The following is a 12,468-nucleotide window of genomic DNA, read 5'->3' on the forward strand; positions in this document are numbered from 1 at the left end:
CTTCTTTCCTTCCTTCCTTCCTTCCTTCCTTCCTTCCTTCCTTCCTTCCTTCTTTTTTCTTTCTTCCTGGTAGTACTCAGGAGACCAGGGTTGGATGCAAGCAAGGAGAGTACCTTCCCCGTTGTACTTTCTCAGAGCCCAAATCTATCTTTCTTTCTTTCTTTCTTTCTTTCTTTCTTTCTTTCTTTCTCTTTTTTGTGTCTCACTGGGTGATGCACAGGGGTTACTCCTGTCTCATGCACTCAGGAATCACTTGTGGTGGTGCTCGGGGGACTGTATGGGATGCTGGGAATTGAACCCGGGTTGTCCGCATGCAAGGCAAACACCCTACCCACTGTGCTATCGCTCCAGCCCTCCAACCCTTGCTTTTTTAATACTCTATAGCGCCAAGCCCAGGATTGTAAGATGGTTTGCAAGCGGACCCTCACAGGGAGGGCTGGGTTGCTGAACACGGGGAAAATGAACGTTGAAATCAAGTGAGGCACAAGATTTGGGGTTTCCTGGTGCATATAAAGTTATGATTACACTCTATGGTAGTCTTTTAAGTGTGCAACAGTATGTCTGAAAATGTCCTGGCCTTAATTTTAAAACACTTTATTGTTTAAAAAATTGCTAATCATCATTTTAGCCTTCAGTGAGTCGTAATCTTTTTGATGGAGGGACTTGTAAAAAAAAAAAAAGAAAATCAACATCTGTAAAAACCAGCAAAATGAAGTGTAACAAGGTATGCCTGTAAGTGCTTAATGAGGTGGTTGGCACATAACAAGTATTAGTATCACTACTTTTCCCCCTAAAAATAACACTTCATAAACAATAAAACTAAGCTCTTTTCTCTGAGAGGGCATTAAGGAAGGTCTCACAGAGGTAGTAACATTTAGGCTTTTAAACAGGAGCGGGGGCTTGGGAAATGGCTCCAAGGGCCAGAGCTTGCACCCGGAATCTTGGGTTTAGTCCCGAGCACTGAGAGATCCTCGAAGCAGCCCTGGGAATGATCCAGGGTACCCAGCTGGGAGTAGCCCATGATCACTGCCACAAGGGACTCTGAAACTGAAAATAAAGCAAACGTGAGCGAGAGTTGTACAGACTGGTGAGGAAGGAAGTAACTACCGGGAATGGCATTGCAATCAGAGGGAACAGCATGTGCGAGGCAAGCACGTTAGCCCCTGGACTATCTCTCTGGCCCCAGCATGTCAGGGTGAGGGGGCCCACACCTGGTGGTGCTCAGGGGCTACTCCTGACTAGGTGCTCGGGGGACCATGTGGTGCTGAGGATTGAACCTGGGTCTCCTACAGTGCATGCAGGAGTGTGTACTGCAAGCAAGCCAGGATTGTATACTGCCAGGATTGTATACTGCGGGGACACACGAACACACGGCATCAGGTTTAGGGGGAAGGGGGAGGGGAGGGAAGCCAGAGTGTGAGAAGGCACTGAGCCCGGCAGAGGTGGGCTGTCAAGGAGTACTCTGAGGTCCTGCCTCTCTCAGAAGCTTCTAGAAGATGTGGACAGCGCGGAGAGAGAGGGGACAGTCCCACTCTAGCTCTATCTAGTGCCGCTTTTGTAGGGTTAGAAGTTCTTAAGGCAGCGACAGGGTGTGTGTGGGGCGGGGGGTGGGGGGAAATCAGGATAGAACCACATTCCCAAAGCTGATGAAAACTGTGCCAAAAACTCTTTTTTGCTCAGTTTGGCTTTGAAACGGGAGAGAGGTAACAAGGTAGCTGAAGGATCTGGGTTTGTTTACTTGCTTTTTTGGAACTTTGGGGCTACACCTGGTGGTGTCAAGGGCGACTTGGGGCTGCTTGCTCCGTGGGACCAGGAAGTGCTTGGGGACCAGCGGTGTCAGTGCCTAGGGAGGTACCCCGGATTCCTGCAAGCCAAGGATGCGCCCCAGCCCTGGGACAGGGGTGAAATGTTTTGAATATTACATGTCGAACTCTTGTTGTAAAGGGCCCTGCAAAAAAAGGGGCTCAAGCTAGGACCAAAAAACGACCAAGATTCAGCAAACTCCGGCCCCACCAACCACAAGAATAACTAACCAAACACATTAAACAAAGAGAAACGCGAATTTCAACAAAAAGCAACCAGTCCTTCCAGTGCAAGGATCCCGTCCCCAATCCTCCCGGGTACCCCCGTCCCCACCAGCGGAGGGTTGTAAGGCGAAAGGACCGCATGTGCCCGGGTGCCCCGGCTGCCACACTGCACGAGGCAAAGCTGGGAGTCCCGGCCCTGCTCGGGGGCTGAGCCCGGCCAGGCTCCCCGCTTTCCCCGGGGCCGTGCAAGGGCAGGCGGACGCGGGCCGAAAAGCCGTGCAAAAGTTCTACTTTGGGGGGGAAAAAAGAAAAACTAAAAACACAATAATGCAATAGTCCGTCCGGGATGCGGAGTGTCGGGGCGGCGAACGGGGCAGCCACGCCGGCCGGCCGGCGAGTCACAGGGCACCTGGGCCGCGGCCACCGGCAACGCCACCGGACCCAAGGGCAGGGACAGCCCCCGTCCCTCCCCCCTCGCTCCCCCCGCCACGGCGGGCCCCGCGCCTGCGCACTGCCGCGGCCCCGCCCCCTCGGGACGCGCATCCGGGGCTCGGCGGGGGGGCGTGGCCGGCGGCCCGGAACGACGTCGTGGGAGCCTGCAGGAGCCGGGAGCGCGGCCAGGCGGGGCGGGGCGGGGCGGGGCGGGGCGCGGAGGGGGCGTGGCCAGCGGGCGCTGTCACGTGACGCGCGTGGCGACGTGTCGGCCATCTTGTGTTGTTGAGGCTGAGGGCTGACTGGGGTTTCTGAGAGACTCCGAGTCCCGGGGCTGCAGGTAAGTCGCGGCTCGCTCCCGGCCCGCGGCCCGCCCGCCCGCCCGCCCGCCGCCGCCGCCGCCGCCCCCCGGGGCCCCGGCCCTTGGCCCTTCGCCCGCCGCCCGCGCCCCCCGCCCCGGCCGGCCCCGGCCCCGCCGCATGGACACCCACAGGCCGCCCGGGTGGCGGCGGCGGCGGCGACGCGGCGGGGCGGGCGGCGGGCGTCAGCGCGGGGACAGGTCGGCGCGGGGTCGGCGGGGCGCGTCTCCCGCCCCGGCCGCCCGCCCGCGACCCCCCGCCCCCGCCCCCGCCCCCCGCGGCTCCCAGCTGCCGCCGGCCGACAGCTGCTGGGGCCCGCGGCCCCCCGGGAGGGGCGCCCCCGGCTGGCGGGGACTCGCGCCCCGGTGCTCGCCGGGTGCCCTCCCCGCCCCCGGCCGGGAACTTCCTGCCCGGGTCCCCCCCTGCCCCGTTGGCCCCCCTCTGCCCCCGTTGGCCGCCCCGCGCGGGAGCCCCTCGCCCCCTCCGAGTCGGCCCGTTTGGCTTCGAACCCGGCGGGCGCGCTCCGCTGGGGCCGCGGCCCGCGCCCGGCTGTCACGGGGCGGGGGGTGGGGGGCAGACTTGAACCCGGAACCGCGGGGGCTTGGCGGGGCGGGGTGCGCCCGGGTCGGGGTCGCCGACTCTGGAAGGAGCCCCGCGCCGGACCGACTCCGGGTCCGAGCCGGGGCTCGCGCGCGCGCCCGCCCCCCAGCCCCAACCCCCCCGCCTGGGGCAGGCGCGGGGCGCCCCCGGCCGGCCCCGGCTTCATTCATCACTCGGCGCGCGGGGCCCACTGACAGGCGCGCGCCGGTGGGTGCGGGGCGCGCGGGGTGGGGGGACCCCCCGCCGCCGCCGTCCGTCCGTCCGTCCCCCTGCGGGCACTCTCCGGTCCTGGCCGGCGCGGAGTGTGCGGGCGTGGAGGGAGGGGGGCGGCGGGCAGCGCCCCCCGGGGGGCAGCCGTGGTCCTGGCCGGCCCCACCCCGGCCTGTCGGCAGGGAGGTCAGTGCCCTGCATCGTTGTCACCCGTGACATCTCGGGGGCTTGCCAGCGAGGGGACCGCCACGGCTCCGAGCCCCACCGCGGCATCATCCCCTTCCCCGTTTGGGAAATGCAGAAGGCGTGGGGTACCCCCAGGAGGTACTCGGGGGCTCTGCTCCCCCCCCCCCCCCCCCCGAGCGGCACCCTGGGAGTGAGTGCTCAGGCCAGGGGTGGGCGACCCGGGATGGGTCCCGGCCTTGCTTGGCCACGTGCGTGGCAGTTGCCTTAACTCGTGGGTCCAGACTAGGAAGTTTTTCGGAGCTGTCGCGCTGCAGGTCGGTCCTGTGGGGTGGGGTGCGCCTGTGCCCGGGATGACACCCCGACCCCACGCTGCTGGCCAGGCGTGTTACCCTGCCCCCCCACCTGAGTCACACCCCTGGTCAGAAGTGACAGGTTTTGAAATGGGATGGAAAGCAGCTGCCTTGGAAGGATTTTGCCCAAGGAATTGTTTTAAAAGGAGGATAGTGGGGTGTGTGTGTGGGGGGGGGGGGTGGGGAGTCTCTGGGATACTTTAGAATATTTGGAAATATTAAGCAAGTGAGTTTTCTTTGAGGTTTAGACACACATCGAGAAATATACCTGGGGGGGAGGGGGGCGTGTGTTAACGCCTGATGTCCTTCACCTGATCATCGAGGAATTCCTTTTCCTTATTTCTCCGCTTGCATACAGCTTTTCTTTCCTTTGGTTCTGGGGAGCTACATTTTCTGCCCACGGACGTTCCTTAAGGGCTCGTCTGACTTGGATGTTCTTGAGAACATTTTAGATGTGTCACATGCATGTAGAGTTGGTAGGGATTGAGGGACCCTATGTAGTGCTCGAGATCGAACAGGGATCCGCTGCATGCGAGCACCTTACAAGCACGGTACTTGTATCTCTGGCCCCGTATTTTGTACTGAATTTGTTATTTCATAAACCTTTCAGATTAGTTTTCCAATTTTATACTGAAAGGATTTCCCTTTGAAAAAAAAATACTTGCCAAAAATGCTGATTTCCTTCAAGCTTATCTCCATATTTTTCCTATTGAGTTTTCATAACTGTCCTCTCCGTAGTTTTCAAATGAAGAAACTGATAGTGCTGAAAGTACCTTCTGTGCAGGGATCAAACTCAAGGCTCCTGCTTGTAAAGTTCTGTTCTCCAGTTCCTCCAGCCATCTTCCTGACCGAAGTATTTTGAGTTTGAAATACTGTTACTAGTGAATTGTACCTATGACCTGTAGTGTTCAGACTTCTTCGTCAAAGCCCTGAACAAACGGTTTGAGGCTCTTCGTGTTCCCGGATCCAGCAGATGCCCCTGGGCTACACTAGCAGGAGACAGGGACAAATGGAGACGTTACCGGATGACAAGTGACAAGTGATACAAGTGGACTGTAGTGTATCATAGGACTGCCCGAAAATTTTGAAAACTAGGAATTGCAGGTTCAGGTGTGTGTGTAGGGGGGTGACTCTACTTGGAAAGGTAGTTATGAGTTAATAACCAGGCAGTACTATAACAGATGTTCTTTCTCCCTTTTGTGCCTTTGACTGATTTTTGAAATGATCATTCCACATTATGTCTTTGCCACACATCAGAATTTCATTCTCATGATTCTGCATTGTAGTTATCCATATATCTATTCTGTTGGTCTCCACTCTGGCAGATTGCCTTACCCCTTTTGGGAAGGTTATTACTGTTCCTTTTACCTTCCCCCCTTCTGAAGGGTCCGTGCGGTGTGCTGTTTTCAAAGGCTGACTTAGACCATTCCCCATTTGCCCCTGCTGACTACATCTTTAGCATTTATTACTCAAGTGATATCTTACAGATTATAGTAGACCCCATCTGCTTAGGTTGAATCTATTTCCTTTTAATCTATGTCTTAGACGCATGTTAAATGTCTATTTTACCAGTTTAAATTGCCTTAGCTTTCCTTGGTCATTGTTGTGAAACTTTGAACTCAGGTTTGTTTTTTTTAAAACCACTGCTAGGATTTTATGATTTTAAGTTCTTGGGTTTTACTCATTTTTCTGTCGTTTGCTTTTTGATCCACACCTGGTGGTGCTCAGGGCTTTTTCCTGTCTCTTACTCTTGGCTCTGTGCTCAGGGATCACTCCTGGCAGTGCTCAGGGGAACCGTATGTGGTCCTGGGGTTGAAGCCCAGGTTAACCATGTGCAAAGCAAGCGCTTTACCCTCTGTACTCTCTCTCCAGCTCCTCTGTTCATTTTTGGTTCCCTGAAGAATTGTATAACTTTAAAGATGGAAGTAGATTTATACTCTTGACTACAAGGTTTGCAACTTTGTAACTACAACTTTCTTATTTCTTGGCCAGTATAGCAATTTTTGTTTTGTTTCTTGAACTATACCCAGCAGTGCTCAGGTGTTACTCTTAGCTCTGTACTTGGAGTGGGGGTCGCTCTTGGTGGTGCTTGGGGGACCATGTGATGCCAGGGATCAAATGCTAGCCTTCTGCATGCGAAGCATGTATTCACGTATTCAACCCATTGAGTCATCTCTTTGGCTCTTTATTTTCATTTTTTCTATCCTTTTAGATAACTAGGTTAATTATTTAGGAATGCAAAGCTATGTCTTTGCTGAATTGACCATAATTTTGTGTGTAGGACAAGAGGGGAGAGCTTTGAGAATATTTTCTTAGATTTAACTGTGTAAAAAATATTTTTCAAAGTATTGCATATTCCCTGCCCTAGATAAGAAACACACTTTTACACTTTCTTGTTAACTATAGGATTTCATTGAACTTGGACTTTAAAGGTTTTTTTGTTTGTTTTTTGTATTGGGGGCCACACCTGGCTGTGCTTTAGTGTTACTCCTGGCTTTACACTCAGAAATTACTCTGGTGGTGTTCAGGCGACCATCTGAGATGCCAGAGATTGAACCTGGGTTGGCTGTGTGAAAGGCAAGAGATGTGCCTGCTGTATTATCTCTAGCCCCAGATTTTATACTTTTTTTTTTTTTGGTTTGTTTTGGCTTTTTGGGTTGCACCCAGCGATGTTCAGGAGTTACTCCTGGCTTTGCACTCAAAAATTACTCCTGGCGGTGCTTGGGGACCATATGGAATGCCGAGGATGGAACCTGGGCTGCCCACATGCTGTACTATCGCTCCAGCCCCAGACTTTATATTTCTAATAGAAAATATTGTGGAGCTTATTTTCCTGAGTTGGGCCCAGAGAAGAGTGGGGTCTTTTTAATTACAAAAATTTTTAAAGTTCTCTCTTTTCCTTCTGTCCTTAAAAAAGTTTAGCGCAGTGGATAGTTTGAAAATTACCGTTAGGAGCTATTTATGGCTTTATTTTTTACAAAATAAAAGGAAATGACTTTCTTAAACTTTTTGCTGTTAGTAGAATTGTCAACTTGAATTTTTATTGCTTTTTGACTAATAACTTGACACTAGCTTCTGAGAAAGCACTTGAAGTTACTATACTTCTGTCCACTCCATTTCACTTTGAAGAACAGTCATGAGTTATAAGGTATTTCCTCAATACAACATTAAAAGAAAGTTGTCATTTTCCAGCTGAGAGCACACCTCCAGCTCTTCGCCTTTGATATTTTACCAGGGGTCCTACCAGACTTTGTCTGGATACATATCATATTGTTATGTTGTTGGTTTTCACTTTTCTGTCAAATATGTCTATAAAGTACATGTCAAGCCCCTGCAGGGTGATTTTTGAATAATAAACCTAAAGTATTGCTTGTTAACCTCATCCCGACACTTAGAAGTTAAGAAATAAATGAGGTGCTGTGAGAGATTGGCTGGTTCACTGGAGTAGGGACTCTGGTCTCTCAGCTGACTAGATGATTCTGTTACATAGATTTTGGGCCACACTTGGTGGGACTCAGAGCTTACTCTTGGCTCTGGTCCTGGGTCAGTTCTGGTGGTACTTGGAGACCATATGCAGTGCTCTGGGGATTGAATGGGGTTTTCCACATGCAAGGCCCTAACCCTTCTGCTATACCCTCTCTCTCCAGCAGTTGTACTATTTTAAGTAGACTTGGGGTTCATTTTCTGTAAAAAAATGATAAAAATATATGTCCTAAGAGATTGCTAAGTAATTTACTTTAAATATATATATTTATTTATTTTTGCAGTGTTAAACGGACCTGATTGTAGTCTGCTCAAACCTCCTGCTGTGAACCAGCAGAACTTTTGAACAGGTGAGTGTTGGGGGGGGGGCATGTTGTGCAAAGTCAGGGCTTATGCGAACGGGTAGTTTGGCAGGGAGTGTGGTTGGGCCACACGGGACAGTGCTCAGGGCTTATTCCTGGTTCAGTGCTCAGGGATCACTGGGTCACTCCTGGTGGTGCTGGGGTACCATATAGGGTGCTGGGTATCAAACTAAGGGTAACTTTATGGAAGGCAAGTGCCTTAGTGTACTATCTCTGTCCCCAAATCAGGTGATCTTTACTTTTAAGATTGCAATTTTTTTTTTCTCCTCCTTGTCGTTATTTCTTCTAAGGTTATAGATAGCGAATATAAATGACTTTGGTACTTTTCAGATTCTTTATGAACCATGAGAGTTAGCATACACTTTTTTGCATTGATATTAGTGGGAGTTTGTGTCTTAAACTTGTCTTTTTTTTTTGCATGAGACAGGGAGGAGCAGTACTTAGGGGGCAGGAGTAAAGATAAGGAACTTTTTTGGGGGTGGGAATGCGTCCACTTGGTGGTGTTCAGGGCTTACTCCTAGCTCAGTGCTCTCAGGGATCACTCCTGATATAGCCCAGGGGACCATATAGGATGTCAGGGAGCAACTCCAATTCAGCTGTGTGCAAGACAGCATTGCTGGCCCCAGAAGGAACTTCATTTTGTCTTGTTTTTGGGCAGTTTGTGGCTCAGTGGTTGAGGGTCACTTACTTGAGGACCGTTTGGTGCTGGGGATTGAATCCAACTTTCCAGCACGCAGGGTATGCTTCAGCCCAGAGAGTTCTCTCTGGCTCAGAAGGAGTCTTTGAAGGCTTTTCTTTTAGTTCAATGTATGTATAACCTTGTATAAGTTTGAAGCTCTCCAGTAGGTTAATTTGACACATGGATTATTTGTCCTTTGAAGCAATGTGATTAGCCCTCTCTGACTTTCCATAGTTAAGGAGATACCTGAAGAATCAGAAGAGCGGTTGGCTTCTGCAGGACCTGAACCAGGAACTGGGAAGCATTCAGGAGTCAGGATAGCCCAGATGGAGAGCACGTTCCTTCCTGCTGGCAGAGGGCATCCTCTTGTGTCTCTTTTTCTAGTTCAGTTGTCTTCCCAGCAGAGTGGCCTTTTCTCCTCTATGAAATACAGAAAATTGCCACTTCATTCCTGGAGTCACATCTGAAATCACTCTCTCGAGCTGTTTCTTAGCTCAGTGTCAACGCAGTTACACTCCTCGTAGGGACAATTTGATAGAACTCCTTGTCCAGTTTTCCATCATTGGTCAAAGTAGCATTACCGTGAGATTGGGGTCTGGAACTGTAAACAGCTTAAAGGGCCTCACCCGAAGGGCTGGGACAGTCTCCTCTGAAGTTGGGCAGCTACTGTAGTTAGAATTTAGGTTTTCTTGGAATATTTTTCTGTATCAGACGAGATCGGGTGCATTCAGGGTGGTATGGCTGTATATGGGGCTGGAGTGATAGCGCAGCGGTAGGGCGTTTGCCTTGCACGCAGCCAACATGGCCGACCCGAGTTCGATTCCTCCGCCCCTCTCGGAGAGCCCGGAAGCTACCGAGAGTATCTCGCCCGCTCGGCAGAGCCTGGCAAGCCACCCGTGACGTATTCGATATGCCAAACACAGTAACAACAAAGTCTCCAATGGAGACGTTACTGGGTCCGCTCGAGCAAATCGATGAACAACGGGAGGACCGAGGACCGTCTGGACCGTCATTTTTCTGTATGTAACTTGGCAGTTCTAGTTCTTAAATCCTGGAACATTAAAACAAGCACGTAGCCTTTAGTGAAGGAGGACTTGTAGGCCTTACCCAGCGGCCTTGCATCTTCCTAGAACCGTAGCACTGGAGCACTGTCCTCCCATTGTTCATCGATTTGCTCGGGTGGGCACCAATAATTTCTCCATTGTGAGACTTGTTACTGTTTTTGACACATCGATTGCACCACGGGGAGCTTGCCAGGCTCTGCCATGCCCTAGTAAAGTATTTTGCAAAATTGTTTTCTGATTATGTCAGTGATTGAGCCCAGGTCTCATACGTGCTTGGCATGAACCTACTGCTGAGAGACAGGCCTGGCCTCCCATTTTGTAAATTCTAATTTTGGGTGAATTTTGGGCCACACCCAGTGGTACTAGAGGGTTACTCCTGGCTCTGCACTCAGGAATTACTGCTGGTGGTGCTCAGGGGACCATATTGGATACTGGGGATCGAACCTGGGTTTTCTGTGTGCAAGGTAGATGCCCAACCCGCTGTACTATTGCTTGCCCCAAAATTCTAATTTTTTTTTTTTTGGGTCACACCTGGCGATGCTCACGGGTTACTCCTGGCTCATGCACTCAGGAATTACTCCTGCGGTGCTCGGGGGACCACATGGGATGCTGGGAATCGAACCCAGGTCGGCCATGTTGGCTGCGTGCAAGGCAAGCGCCCTACCCGCTGTGCTATCGCTCCAGCCCCCAAAATTCTGATTTTTTAATTCTAGTTTCTGGTTGCTTTTTTTAATATTAAGTAGCTTATGAATTTTGGGGAGCCATATCAGATTTGGAGAGTGGGTTTCAATTATGTGACTGTTTTATACCTAATAGGTGGATTGCTGTTGAAACCTTGATTGTTGGGCGAAGATCAGTGAGGCCACGTAAATTTATTAATATTCTGGGAGTGGGAGAGAGAATACAGGAAGGATGAGAAGCTGAAGTTGTGCACCCAGCCTGGAATGTGGGAGGCCCCAGAGTGGAGCCATAGACTGTAGACAGTACAGGGGATTACAGTACTTGGTTTGCCTGTGGCTGACATCGGTTTGACACCAGGTGCTATGTATGATCCTTCAAGTATTGGCAGGAGTGATCCCTGACCACTGCCAGGTGTTGCCCCAGAGCCAAAACAAAAATACATTTGCCTTGCATGCAACTGACCTAGGGCTACCCCTGTAGGTGGTGCTTGGAGGGCTGTGGGGTATCAGGGATTGATTTTAGGGTTTTGTGTGTGCATACTAGGTGTGCATACCCGACCCTGACCCCTTTATCGGTATTTTCTTTGATATATTTTTATTTCTATATTTTAATTTTTGGGGGGAGTGTGGGTAGGCCACACCCGGTTGAGCTCAAGGGTTTGCTCCTGGTTCTGTGTTCAGGAATTACTCCTTGAGGGACTCCAGGGACCACATGCAAACACTTTACCTATTTGTGCTATCTCTCTGGCCTCCTGTATTGGCATTTTTACAGTTGATAATTGTAATCATGCCATGATACAAATCCAGGGGCTCCCTTGATTAGTTCTTTAGGAGTGAGATGATATTGCCAAAACTTATGTCCAGTTGAGTAACTTAGAGGTGCAGTTTCACCAAAAAGGTTAGTGATGGGAGAGCGAGCCTTGATTGATGTTTGTGAAACTGACACTTATAAAAGACTATAGAAGTATTGCCTTTTCTGTTTCACCATGGTCAGTATAGTTTCCGACAGAATATTAGGTTACTGCCCTTTTCCCTAACTAAAGGTAGTACAGTATTGCTTGAATCTAGTGATGCAAAATACAGAAATCGGTTGAGAATGGAGCAGGATGGAGATTGGTAAAAGGAGGAAAATTATCTTACAAAATAAATTCCTCTGAAAATTTCAAGAAAAACAGTATTGAGCAGATTACAGATAGGTGGTGGAGAGCTTGCAGACACATGCGGGTTGTTTAATTTGGTCACTACTTAGAACTTCAGATAAGTAAATCAAGCTCATGAGGTTGTGGAGATCGGTCAGCACTTGGACTTGTCTTGCTTGCACCGGAACCCACCCGGGTTGGAACTCCAGCCCCTCCCGGCTTCGCCCCTCCCTGCCAAATGTAATTAACTTCATGAAGCCTTCTCCTTCCGCCCACCCCACCTAGCTGTGGAGTGTATCCTGTAGTGACTGTGGGAATTAAGACCATAATGTGGGGCTGGAGCCATAGTACAGCAGGTTGAGTGCTTGGTCTTGCATCTACCAAACCCAACTTTGACGCATCCTGCATGATCCCTGAGTGCAGAGACAGGAATAAGCCCTAGGTGTGGCCCCAAAACAATGCAAATTTAAAACAGTACAAATCTAAAATATCCAATATAATGTCTGACAGACACATAGTATATAACTATTTGATGAATAGTAGTTTTTTAGATTGTATTACAGTGTAAACTAGTGAGTTTTTGATTGTAAAATTGCATCTTTATCATTTGAGTAGACTTTAGTAGTTTTGGGTTTTTGTTGTTGTTATTGTTGGTTTTGTTTTTTCTGGGGGGAGTGCTTAGTGCTTACTCCTGGCTCCGCACTCCTGGGTACCTGGTTACCATATGGGGTGTCGGGCCTTGATCCTAACTCAGCTGCATGCAAGGGAAGTGCCTTATCCCCTGAACTGTCTCTTTGACCCTCAGAGTTTTTTGTTCAGTACCACAAATACTTAGGTGCTTTTTGCTTGAGGGTAGTTTAGCCTTAGCTGTGAGCAAATTGCTCTAATCTTCCTGGG

The 12,468-nt window shown here is 50.5% G+C and overlaps 1 protein-coding gene across 4 annotated transcripts in view; it reads left to right on the plus strand.

Moving 5' to 3' along the window:
• The first annotated feature begins 2,729 nt into the window (after nt 1-2,729).
• Nucleotides 2,730-12,468, plus strand: part of GIGYF2 (GRB10 interacting GYF protein 2) — a 148,878-nt gene continuing 139,139 nt past the window's right edge. For 3 of the 4 annotated variants that reach the window (XM_056120742.1, XM_056120750.1, XM_056120757.1), the window contains exons 1-2: nt 2,731-2,799; nt 7,932-7,997. The gene's annotated coding sequence lies outside the window, so the exon portion shown is untranslated. Of the gene's footprint in view, nt 2,800-7,931; nt 7,998-12,468 lie in introns of all 4 variants that reach the window. The other variant, XR_008793392.1, reaches the window with a different exon arrangement.

The sequence above is a fragment of the Sorex fumeus genome, unplaced genomic scaffold, assembly GCF_029834395.1.
Source record: "Sorex fumeus unplaced genomic scaffold, SorFum_2.1 ptg000005l, whole genome shotgun sequence".
NCBI lineage: Eukaryota > Metazoa > Chordata > Mammalia > Eulipotyphla > Soricidae > Sorex > Sorex fumeus.